This window comes from Mus caroli, chromosome 19 (assembly GCF_900094665.2).
Source record: "Mus caroli chromosome 19, CAROLI_EIJ_v1.1, whole genome shotgun sequence".
Classification (NCBI taxonomy): Eukaryota; Metazoa; Chordata; class Mammalia; order Rodentia; family Muridae; genus Mus; species Mus caroli.
Genome location: NC_034588.1, coordinates 22,372,461 through 22,384,939, shown reverse-complemented (window position 1 = coordinate 22,384,939; position 12,479 = coordinate 22,372,461). Strand labels below are relative to the sequence as shown.

The 12,479-nt window shown below is 47.4% G+C and overlaps 1 protein-coding gene across 4 annotated transcripts in view; it reads right to left on the bottom strand.

Moving 5' to 3' along the window:
* Kank1 (KN motif and ankyrin repeat domains 1) overlaps positions 1–11,711 on the bottom strand; it is a 195,238-nt gene extending 183,527 nt beyond the window's left edge. For 2 of the 4 annotated variants that reach the window (XM_029472382.1, XM_029472388.1), the window contains exon 1: positions 11,369–11,685. The gene's annotated coding sequence lies outside the window, so the exon portion shown is untranslated. Of the gene's footprint in view, positions 1–11,097; positions 11,194–11,368 lie in introns of those variants that run through there. The other 2 variants (XM_021151518.1, XM_029472386.1) reach the window with 2 other exon arrangements.
* Between the last annotated feature and the right edge of the window lie 768 nt (positions 11,712–12,479).

Here is a 12,479-nt window from a genome sequence, read left to right as displayed (position 1 = left end):
CCCTCCCCCATTAACCACTAATTACAAAAATACCTTTCAGCCTCTTATGAAGGCATTTTCTCAATTGAGGCTCCCTCATCTCAGATGACTCTAGCTTGTGGTAAGTTGGCATAAAACTAGCCAACACAATCTCACAATTTTTTTTCCCCTAAATGCTGGTCTGTTCAAACCAGTTATTTTCTTTTTTTCTTTTTCTTTTTTTTTACAAAAATCTTTCAAAATAAATAAAAATTTATTTTACTTTTAAAAAAGTGATCTGTATGCTTTAAACATGGGACAATTAGTACAATAAGAATAAAGACCCTAACACTTAAATGTTTATCTTGATGAATTCTTACAAAAGAAAAGAGCTGTCAACACTTTGATCAGAGACAGGCAACAACAATACCAGGGTTGAATCTGTTCCTCCCTCAGTATCTCCTTGCTCCAGTCTGCTCTGTCTTGGCTTCTAGCAACTGAGCTAGTTCTGTGTAGATCTGAGCTTTGTATAAGTGAAGTCGTATAATACGTAGTTGTATCCGACTTATTTCTCGTTATAGCATCTGTACATGTTTATCTTATTCTGGACAGCAGCCGATCTCCCCCTTACCCCCCAATGCTGAGTGGTAGTACTCCATTATAGGCTATCACAGCCACCTTTGACCCATTTGGAGAGTTTCTAATCAGCCTTATTTATGAAGTCTCCCAAATGCTTATGATGAATGTATATGTTAATCTTGTTGAGGATATGCATCTTATCAGGGAAGTGAGTGTAGTTGCCAAGTCAGAGTGTGTGTTCCTTCTGCCTTAACTGGCACTTCTAAACAGCTTTCGGAAGAGGGGGAGACGGGCCACTTAGAGTTTCATCAGCAGTATATAATAAAGTATACATTTCTACATCTCTGCTCCTACTCATCAGGGTTTGTTATTACTTTTAAATTTCAACCATTTGTTTGCAATAGTCTTAACAGGCATTTTTCTAATGACTTCGGATGCCATCTTGTCCAGTTTTAAAACTGAGTTTTTCTGTTTTTCTCACTCCCCTGTAAATTGTCTTCCCAGAATTCAGACAAGTCTGTGAGATGTGCACAAATGTCTTCTTCATGACCTGTCCTGACTCACTGACCTTGTACTGATGAGAGAAAAGTTTGTTTGAATGCATATGAGAGCAGACAACAAGGCGCTGTCACTAGCCCTGGAAAGTACCCGGGTTTCTTCACTGCTATCCCCAGAATTCCTCATCCGAACACTGCTACAGATGTAACAAATGTTACACATCACTATCTTCTGCTCCTCGAACTTCAGACACAACCTCGGGTAAACAGGACAGCCAAATTTATCTCTTGGGTTTATACAGAATCTCTACAGACACTGTTGCCGGACATGCATGGCTTACTCCACAGACCTGGCAAACCCCATAGAAGCTTCTAGCACAACTCCTCTCAACCTACAGCCCCACCCCCACAAGTCTCAGAAAAGATGTTTCAAGCACCAGTATGGATATGCATAGAAAAGATCTCATCTTTCTTCGACCCAGGGTCCCCCGCTGTGCCCCCCCCCCAACCAGTGGCCCAACCGCAAGAGCACGGCAGGAACACTCAGCAACACTCTTTCTTCCCAATAACCAGAGGACACGCTCTGTGATCCTGAGGATCATAATCCACTGCCTCACTGATCTATCTCCTCAGGTCTGTGTGAGATAGCCTCTGCCCACCCAGTTTGCTGACAGAAAAGGCCAAGGCAGGGACAGAGATAGGGGAGATGGTATATCTTTTTTTTTTAAAGACTTATTTATTTACTTATTACATGTAAGTACACTGTAGCTGTCTTCAGACACTCCAGAAGAGGGAGTCAGATCTCATTACGGGTGGTTGTGAGCCACCATGTGGTTGCTGGGATTTGAACTTTGGACCTTCAGAAAAGCAGTCGGGTGCTCTTACCCACTGAGCCATCTCACCAGCCCAAGAGATGGTATATCTTAATAGAGGTGGCCTGCAGGGTCCCTGGAAACCAGCCTCCATTTGTCACTTCTTAAGAGAGTTCTACTGCCCTGTCCACGTGGGCTGGCGAGTGTGGTGGCCCCTTTCACAAGCAGTAAACAAGGCAGCCCTTCCTACTTGTCTAGGGAGTTTTAGTTAGGAATGGTTGTCCCTTCCTGCTTGGACTTCCTGTGTACTCCCAGTGTTCGATCCAAATTTACCAAAATGTACTTACACCCCTCAGCATGGTGTTTTTGAGCTTCTTGTCAAACACAGGAAAAGCAAAGGAGGGAGACATGTCCAGCAGGGAAGAGTGGAGTTGAGACTTCTGGGCCCCAAGTGCCTACGCCCTGCCTTATACCCAACCAGAGCCTCTAAATCATGAGCTGGAGACCCAGGAGAGGAAACGCTGTTTTAGGAAACCAAGAGTCAAGGAGAGCGGAGCGTGATGGCGCATGCCTTTAATCCCAGCACTTGGGAGGCAGAGGCAGGTGGATTTCTGAGTTCGAGGCCAGCCTGGTCTACAGAGTGAGTTCCAGGACAGCCAGGACTACACAGAGAAACCCTGTCTCGAAAAAAAAAAAAAAAAAAAAAGAGTTAAGGAAAGGGAAGAGAGCCCTGGCCGAAGCGCCATGTACATCGATTTGATGCCACAGGCCTCGTCTGAGCTGCGATCAACAAGGCAACAGTGGCTGAGTGAGGGCCCCATTAAATGGGTACACACTGAGCAGGCCCAGCTCTCTGGGCAACCTAGACTGAGGGCAGAGGCTCACCACACGTTTTCTTTCCAAGTTCCCAAGAAAATGATTGCTACACTGTATAAAGTCCACAGCCCCACAACTTTATGACCTCCCTTGTAACTAAATGCAGGAGCAGGTGTGACAGTTTTCCCCACAGAAGCAACTTTATGGCATCATCTGGGGCCACCGGAGTCTTCAAGGTCCTAGTGCCCTTTATGGGGGGGGGGGGAGGACCGTGTCTCAATATGTAGGGGGGGCACATTGGCTTGCTATGTAGATCAGACTGGCCTTGAACTCACAGAGACAAGCCCTACTTCTGCCTCAAGGGGGCTGGGATTAAAAAGGCATGTGCCTAGCAGGGCCCACATGGTGGGCATATGACACAAGGCGTTACTAGTTTTTCAGTGTTTTTTTTTTGGGGGGGAGGTTGTTTTCTAACGGGCTACATTTTACCTTGAGAGGTGATGACTGGCACAGCTTTCCCTCCACCAGGGAAACCCTGAGTGTCTCTAGGAAGACTCTTGAATCCTCCAGCAGGTAACATGAACTTAGGGACCAGAGTCCAGGCCACAGAGACCCTGCATTGGCTTTCCATGTTTCCATGAGAACACCCACAGAAAGTGTGTTTCTTGAGGATGACCACATGAAACCCAAAATAAATTGTGTCTGTTTCTCTTTTCCCAAAAAAAGGGATCCAGACCTGAAGTGGAAAACTTAAGTTTCTTTGGAGAGTTAGTTATGTCAAATGATGTTTTGCTGGGGCCCACAGGTGAGAGGATGTCTTGCTAAAGCAAACACTGGAAAGACTGTTTTCCTGAAGCAGACACAGTGAAAGGATGTTTAGCTATAGCAAACGGGTGAAAGGATGCTTAATGAAGGAGTATAATTCTGACCCCACAGACAGTGGGAGACAAAGACTGAGCCTTGGTTTAGTTTGCTCCGTTACATTATTCGTCGTTAACGACATACATGTATTGGTTCCCCTCACATAGTGTTGTTGAGCTCAACTTGTGGTAACACCACCATCGAGAGAAACTCCCAAGAACTGCTGTGAAGTTCCTCTGGCAGCTTGCTGCTTCTGCCGCCTCACCTCAGGCTGGCTGGCGAGCCTAGTGGTTTCTTCAGGATTGAACTACAGCTGCCCGAGGACTGACTGAAAGGACTGGACTGTAGCTGCTGGTTTGTGTATGGTGTCTGCCTGCCTAGAGGACGGGTCTGTAGTTACTGACTCCTATTTGGTGTTTGCTATAGGACTGAACTGCTACCCAAGAAGATAGAGCTCACCCCCAAAGAACTATTGCTGAATACCCCCCCCCCCCCCGTATCCTAATAACTTTTCTCTTCCACTACCTCTGCTGGATTGTGGGCTACAGGAGAGGTTGAACCCTTATTAAAAGTCGGTTGCAAAAAATGTATGCCTACACAGACCCTTCTGGATAGGAGGCACATCTTAAACGGTAAAGACTAGCTGATGGATGCAAGGGACTCTTCAACCAAGGGACAGGTACCAACTAACCACCTTAGGACAGGTGCCTAAACCACAGCAGTGGTGAGCGCTGAAGGAGAACCTTCAGGCATTTCTGCTACTGAGAAGATGGCTCAGTTGTGTTTTATCAAATATTTTTGAACAGCTATTAAGAGCAGCCTAGCTTCTCCCTGCACAGCCATGAGCCAGGGGCTCTGCCCTGCACCTAGCTATATTTGTCATTCCCTGCACCCCACAAGGACTCTCAGACCCAACTCTGGAGCCATTCACACACACCCCACCCCTGCCACCTCCCAGTTCACACCATCTCACAGAGGGATAAGCAAAACCAGTGTACAGAGAGGTCCATCCCCAGCGGGCTGTCTCAATGTCTTCTGATGCTCCCAGACAGCCTGCCAGGGATAACGTTTCCTTCATCCATGTCTCTCCCACTTCCGAATTTAGGCTCTAACGGAAGTTAAAGGTGGTGTCTCTAGAGGCAAAAATCTGATTCTGCACTCCAGGTTGAAGCCCAGACTCCCTCTTACATAGCCTAAGAGTCAAACTCTTCAAGCAACAGGACAGCCCTCACAGGTGTGTCACAGGTGTGTCACAGGCATTTCAGAACACAGGCACCCATCCCTTGATCATACTAATATCCAGGGCCAAGGGAAGGCACGAACGAAGAAGCACCAGTTGGGTGCTAGCTGTGCATGGCACTTTTAAAAGAGGATAATTCCTTTAAAAGAATCAGCCGAGAAGACAAAACAAACAAGAGGCCTGAAGTCGTAGGAAAAATTTCAAAACAGCCTTCAGGAAATAAATCAAAACACACCCAAGCATTCTACCCCACAGGCTACATTCCTAAGACAGTGTTCTCTCAGCATCCAAAGCTTACATCCATGCCTTGGATTCTTCCCAGTATCACCTGACTCTGGGTTGGCAGGCCCCGCCCTGGTTAGGATCCTTTCTTCCCTCCTTCCCTCCCTCCCTCCCTCCTGACCCATTCCATAGAATGACTCAGACACTGTCCCCTGCAAAAAATATTACCTCAGGAGGCAAAAATCAATGGACTAATTTAGCACACTATAAAAGCTGAAATAGCACGAGGCTGTCAGCTTTTAATCATATCTGACAACACCCTGAATATCAAATTCTTAGAGATTATCTCATACAATTCTATTCTTTCCAGTTTGATTAGACATAAACCCCTTGGAGAAATGGAAAAAAATATGAATTTTATAGTATGGAGAAGCAGACATAAATAACAGACACGAAGTTCCCTGGTAGTCAGCTGGGTGGTTTTGAGGCAGGGTTTCAGGGGCCCTGAACTCAAGATGCTGCCAAACGACTCGTGTGCTGGCACCTTTGCCACGCCCAGCTCTCGGATGAATTCTTTAACTGCTTTGGTTCCTGTTTTATTATGCTAAGCAAACAAAGAGAATGTGACCCTTTTGGGGTGGCTTGTCTTCACTAGCATCTGAGAAGTTCAATAACAGGCACTTACAGTTTGCTAAATTAAGGCAACTGCAAACACTGGCAAGAAAAGCGAGGCTTCCGGAGCACACACACCAATGCCCGGAGGAGACACCAGCAAAGTCACTTTGGCAGTACTTGTCCCAGCTCAACTTCAGCCCCAGCCATTCAACACTTAGACATATCTCCAAAATAGATGCCCATGTATGTTTAACAACAAGAGAGAGAGCACAGAAGTGCCCATGACAGGTGTCCTAATTTCTTTTCTATTGCTGTGATAACACACTGGGGTTCAGGTTAACAGCCCACCACTGAAAGAAGTCAGAGCGGGAACCTGAAGGCAAGAACTGAAGTAGAAACCATGATGCTAGTTACTGGCTCACTCCTTTGGCTTGCTCAGCTACCTCTCCTATACATCCCAGGACCACCCACCTAGGAATGGGGCTGCCCACAGGGGGCCCTCCTCTATCAATTATTAATCAAGCAAATCCCCACAGATATGTCTACACGCCAATCTGATGGAGGCAATTCCTTAGCTGCGGTTCTGTCTACCTATTATGTCAAAGGGAACAACCAAGAGTGGCCATCACAGTACCACTATTTATATTAGAAACAAAAGGGCAACCACCCAGTGCCATCCACATGAAGATGATAAAGAGTCGGATATTCAAAATACAGAACCCTAGACAGCCATTAACATGAATACAATGGAGGAAATTAATCTTAGGAACAGAACACAGAGGGAGAAAAACCAGGCACGGAAGGTCACACTCTGTGTGGTATTATGTATATAAATTTCAAAACTGACAAAATTAATGTAAATATCAGCAATAAGAGTAGTAAAAGGTTGCCAAACAAAGAGAGTTGGCTTGACAGGTGGTCCTAGGTGGGGAAAGGAAAAGAGGAAGAGGTTGGCACAATACCAACACGTGATAAAGGAGAGGCTATCCCAGCCCCCAGTGGCTACCCCTAGGCTGCTACCTTTTTACAGGGAAGGGCGGCTCAGTTCTAGGAGGAGGAGGTGGGAGGAAAGAAAAGGAGAAAGATGCTTTCAGGCCTGACAGCTGTTCTAACTCTGGTTGGTTGGTTGGTTTTCATGTTTTCCCTTAAACCAAAGCCAGGCGTGGTGAGCTGAGGTGACAGGATCTCCAGTTTGCTGTCAGTCTGGGCTACATAGAGACCCTGTCACAAAATGGGGGAGGGAATGGCATAGAGAGAGAAACAAAGAGACGGGAGACAGAAAGACTATTGCCAAGAGACCAAAAAACGATGACGAAAATCTCAACCAATACAAGTTTACATTCTTGTCTCAAATCAAGCCAACGTTTGTATTTTAAGAAACATTGAAAGTGGTTTTATCTGCAGTGTGTCAGAAAGTGGTTTTATCTGCAGGGGTGTTAGCTGCAAACCAACAGGAGTAGCAGTTCTGTGCTCCTCGGGGTTCAGCTTACACAAACAGGGATTAGTGTGCCTTCTGAGACTTAGACTAAGCTCCATTGCCCAATTCCATTAACTAAATGATTTTTTTTTTAAAGCTACCTTCTTCTGAGCTCCAGGGGCTCCTGACACTATACTGTAATTGTTTCCAATTAACGGATTGCTTCTGTAATGAAATTAGAAGGAGTTTCTTACTCTACCAAGCCAGGCTTCAAGCACAGCCACAGACAATGTTCGAAGCTGTACCTGTCCCAAGGGTCTTCATCCTGAGGATGGCATTTGCTTTCAGCATCCACCATTTAAATGCAAAGTGCAAGATGAGAAAAAGAAAGCAGGCCTAAACGTTAAAGCCTAAGAGTGAAATAAAAAACACCCACCCGGGAGACACTGCGGGCTGCGGTCAGGACCCCACCTGCCCTGGACAAAGACAACCACATCTCCAGGCCTAGGGGTGGTGCGGGGCAAGGAGGAGGCGGTCACAAAAACATCAGGGTCAGCTCTCTCTCACCCAAGCCAATTTCATTGTTCTCTTTCCTTGCCCCTCCCAAATGCACAGGTGTTTCTCCCAGGTTGGCCTCCAACACATGACCAGTCCAACATCCCCCACATCTTTGGGATTATAGATTTATGCTACACACTCAACCTATTAACACCATTTCACAGCAGGGCAAGGGAAGCAAAGAGCAGTTCAGTAACTCACCAAAACTCACAGAGCAAGCTACAGATCCTCCATTCCAATCAGGGGATCTGGGCTCAGCACAACAGTATTCACAGGCACAAGTCCATGGACAAAGGGGGCGATCTCAAACGGCCATTCAAACATCCCATGTCCAGCATTGCTGGTATCTAACTTCTATGGCCTTGCCTACTTGAGTTTCTGGTTCTCAACGTATAGTCAACCCCTTGCCTGTCACCCAGATCCCTGCTACCTACTCCTAGTTCAGTGACTACCACTGGGGCCTACCGCAGGCAGGTTTAACCCCTGCTTCCTATTCTGGCTCAGTACCTCAGTTCCTTCTCCCTTGCTAGGAGCTCAGGGTTCCTCCACCAGGACTCTGCATGTCATAGAAAGAAATATAATTATTATTTACCAAAGTTAAAGGCTATCACCTTACTCACAAGCTTTCCCATAAGGGAAATTTCCACTGAATTCCAAGAGGGGGAAGAAAAGAGGTTGCAAGCCCCAGCTACACAAAGCAGCCACACATGGATCCTAGCCCCCCAAGTCTTCAAAAGGATCCCCCACAGTGTGATGTGCACGAGGCTTTCTTCCTATAAAGTCAAGTGTTGCCCTGCCTTTCTGTTGGCTCTGTTACTTGGAATCTTCCTGAAAAAGAGTAAAGAATGGCACACCACTTCTGCTGTCCTGGAAACCAACAGTAGGTCCCTGTCCACTGTGAGGCCCCCTAGAGATGCTCAGTGGCCCTCATCTCCCCTGAGATCCCTTGAAGATCAGCCCAAGACTGACAGCTCTCAGAAACTGCTAAGCATCCACGGAAGACCCTGATTCAGAACTCAAACATAAACAGATAAAATAACCCTCAGTCCCGAGCTAGAATTTTGCTGAACTTTAAATTTTTGCATACTCTTTCTGGACAAAGCAAACAAAGCAACAAAACCAGACTTTATAGTAAGATCCTTCTTTTTATCTCCTAAGGCCCCTGGCTCAGAGCCTCTGCCACAAAGTAGCACACAAAGAAAAACTGAACGTGACTGCTCAATGAAATTGCCACTTACTCTATTTAAGAGGAAGACATTAGGGTCGCCCTCCACCATTATCTTCAGAAATAGCATTTCAACCCGCAAGAGACCCTGTCACTGTTACCAACTGAGAGATGTCTTTACTCAATTCAGTACTTGGTTCAGAGGTTCCTCAGCTTTGCAGGGAGCAGTGTGACCACAAGGATTCAGAGACACACAAAGGAGAAGTCTCAACTACAAAGCAACCAAGTATGAGAGGAAAGCTACACACAAAGATGATTCCTGCAGCATCACACACCATGCCAAAGCATGGATAAACATTCCCAACAGGATTCCCAACTGACAGGATGATCACGGTCCCATAAAGGCACACCCAGAATCATCCCAGAACCTACACCAACCATGGCGACCGACACAGCTCTGCAATCCCAGCACCTGGAAGTTCAAGATGATCCTCTGCTAGACAGTGAGTCTGAGGCTAGCCTGGGATATATATATATATATATATATATATATATATATATATATATTGTACACACAGGTTTGGTGGTATTTTAATAACAATATTTCAAAACTATTAAAATATGTTTAAGAAGCAATATAAAAGTATTAGAATTGTGATTTTATATCAGCAGAGGGCACCACTGTTAAATCTCCTGTTGTAGTTTAAGGCCAGTATAAAGCTCATTCATACTGCTGATATCAGTATAATCTTTAAAAAGAAAAAAAGAAAGAAAAAAGAAAAAGAAAAAGAAAAAGAAAAGAAAAGAAAAGAAAAGAGAGAAAGGAAAAAACTACTTTGGAAATCTATTTGACATTATCATCTAATCTAAACACAAGCTCAGAACTCCTAAACTTTGCTCCTATTCCCAATAGACATGTATGCACATACACGGACTCAAAGTCCCATCCTAAAATGAATTAAGTGTGTTACAGTCTCACAATGGAACACTACACAGCCGTTAAAAGGAATTGTCTCCCCAAACCTTGGCTTTCTCCCCATCTAGACCCTTCCTCTCCCATCCTCCCTTGTAAAATAATGTCTCCTAGTTCCAGGACAGCCAGAGCTATACAGAGAAACCTTGTCTCGAAAAACCAAAAACAAACAAACAAACAAACAAACAAACAAAAAAGATGTCTCCTGAGCTCCAGTTCACATAGGATCATCAACCTAGTTTTTGATGTAGCAATGCCTGTAGTTTCTTTGTAGCCAGTTTGGGCAACATTTTTTTAAAAAGTACTTTTAGGCACTGGGAGTGGAACCCGATGGTAAAATACTTATTTAGCAGGACTGAGTTGGAACCCCAGTACTAAAAACAATCCTTGCTTTTAAACTTGAAGGGTCTTTCCCCCTTTAATCTCTCTCCTTTGTGCACTTGCAAGCTCTAATTTCTGTAGTCTTGTCTCCTGTCGCTCCCCACAATTCCACCCCCTCCTCCCAACCCCCAACCCACACCCATCTCCAGAACTCACTTTTGCCATAGTAACTCAGTCAACTAGCATGACCTGTGGAGGAGGCAACCCTCGCTCAGAAAGATCACCAAAGGCCCCCGTGGAAGCTAAATGAATTCCCAGCTAAGTGAATGTCTGCACGGGCAGACAGACACTCCTCCATCCTCACCCTTTTTAATCTCCCCAGTCAACTGACACACTTTCCCGCAGCCGCCCAGCTCAGCACTTTCCCAAATTTTTGCTGTAAAACAACCGAAGGTTGATTACGTGTCTTCTCACTATCTATCTATCCCTCTTACCTCGAGGGAAGAGGCAGAAACAGCAGCCGCTCGGTCCGGGAGATAGTTTTTGTGGAGAGGTGGGAGCGTTGTTGATGGCATAATTTTATTATTATATGAAAAGCCAATGACTCATGAATTTTAAAGTATATTGATGTGTATTACATCCAACTTTTAAAATAAAGCTTAAATAGATTAAACATTGAAGAGCCCAACAACTTACTGGAGAGCGATGAGAAACAAGATAACTAAGTACCGCATAAAAGCCAACTCTAACAAACTCGCCATTAAAGCAAGGAGGCTTTGGTTCCCAAGTAGCCCAGGTGACAACCAAGGTCACTGATGGGGGATCGGCATTCCTGACTAGTTTGGGCTCTCGGTCTGATTCCATACTTTAATTAGATGAACCGAGAGGCACCTCGGGAGAGAAGTGCAGAAAACAAGCACTGGGGGACGCCACAGAACATTGCCAACGCGAACAACGAGGCCTGCGCCGGGTCAGCCGCGCGGAGTCAGCTCCGGCCGGACCGCCCGCGAAAAGTTGCCTTTGAAAGTTGCAAAGGGACCTGGTGAGGGGGGATGAGACTCACCAGCTCCGCGGCTCCCGAGCGCGGGGTTTCCCACGTGCCTGCGCGATCAAGTGTGCCCCGGGACGCTGCCACCCGTCCTGCTGGACCTGACACCGCAGGTCCTCAGGAACTCAAGCAGGTCCCGGAGCTTAGGGCGGCCGCTAAAGGCCGCACCCACCCCTCCCCCACGCCCAGACCCTGCAACACCAGCTAGGGCCACCTGCCGCTCCCGGACCGGGATAAAGGAGCACTAATCGCCGCTTCCTACTGCCAGAGGATACACCAATCTTACCCTGGGACGCCTCGGAAAAGGGCGCTGCACTGCACGGCACTGCACTCCGCCTCCGAAAGGACTGCTTGGTATCAAAGGACCAGCGCGCCCCACTCCAGGTCGGGAGGCGCCGCCCCCTCGAGCGCCAGCGGTGATTCCAGGCGACTGCTAGCCAAGGCAACCCCACGGACCTTCCCAGGGCAATCTCAGGGCCAGTGTCGCCGTGCGCTCCAGTAGGCGCCAAGAGTGTGAGGCTGGGCACCCTGTTGGCTCAGGGTAGAGTCGGAGCTCAGGCGCCCCAGTTCGTCCCTGCAGGGGACAGGAGCGCAGCGTTGCCACTACTCACCTCTAGCGCCGCGAATCTGGAGCTGGCACAGGGCGGGCGGCTCGCGGGGCGGGACCGAGAAGCGCTGGGCGGGGCCTCGAACAGCGCCAGAATCAAACCCCAGTTACACTAGATCGCCGAGCAGAATCCTGCAGTGGCTGCGCAAGAGTAACTTGCGGCTGCCGGAGTGCAGGGACACAAACCGGCTGCGCCTCTAACCTAAAAGTCTGCAAGGCACCGCGCGCTCTTTGTACCCGAGAGCCGGCCGTGGAGAGCCCAGTGCGCCTGCGCGCCGCCGCGACTCTCCTAGGCGCACCTCCACACCACTGGTTTCTACCCGCCCGTGCGACCCTCCCATTCGCCCTGGAAGGGGTTCAGTGCAAGCAAGTTTTCGACCAGGGGAGCTGGGCGCGCCAGGAGCAGATTAGTACCCCAATAGCTCCTGTACCGGGCGCCGTTAAGAAGTTGGCTTGGGAACCTGAATGGAGTAGGAGACTCGAGGTTTCAAGTCCGCTCTGGAGCCGCTGGAAAGTTCTAGCCAACTTAGCAAGCCGCAGGGACCTAGATGCATTCCTTCCAGCACTCCTCACAGAGTCCTAAGTGACAAGGCCTGGCTACAGGGTGTGGAGCACAAGAAAGAAGTCCTTGTCCCTAAAAGCTTCATCAGAAGAAAGGGCAGTAGATCCACAAGAGATGAGTTGGGAACTGAGGCATAAGTCCTCTTTAAAGAAGATGGCCAGAGACAGAGCCCAGTGATCAAAAACAACATAAATGCTGGGGTAACAGAAGTCTGGAAGCCGGGCAGTG